This window comes from Penaeus monodon, chromosome 23 (genome assembly GCF_015228065.2).
Source record: "Penaeus monodon isolate SGIC_2016 chromosome 23, NSTDA_Pmon_1, whole genome shotgun sequence".
Taxonomy (NCBI): Eukaryota; Metazoa; Arthropoda; class Malacostraca; order Decapoda; family Penaeidae; genus Penaeus; species Penaeus monodon.
In genome coordinates this window covers 12,974,148-12,974,488 of record NC_051408.1, presented here as the reverse complement: position 1 = coordinate 12,974,488, position 341 = coordinate 12,974,148, and positions in this window count along the sequence as shown.

Sequence of the window (341 nt, the reverse complement as noted above, 5' to 3'; positions counted from 1 at the left end):
TGTAGAGATTCAGTGTAATTCATTTCCGTGTTGTACTGAACCCTTTACCAGTAACTTCTAAAATGAATCAAGATTAGATTTCCCTATACCGTAAAATACACAATTTGTACTGATTCACCTTGATATCAACATGTGCTTGTTTAAAGATGATTAATTTCACATTCTGAATAGCTAGTATAAAAAGTTCTAAAAGCCCCATACATGAAAATTATACTTGGATTAAGAATGGGGCAACTCTGGTTTTTGTCTCTTTCGATCACAATCAGAATCCAATATCCAATTTCATTAATCCTGATGTGATTTGGATGGAGCAAATCGGCGCACATACACAATGTCTGAAT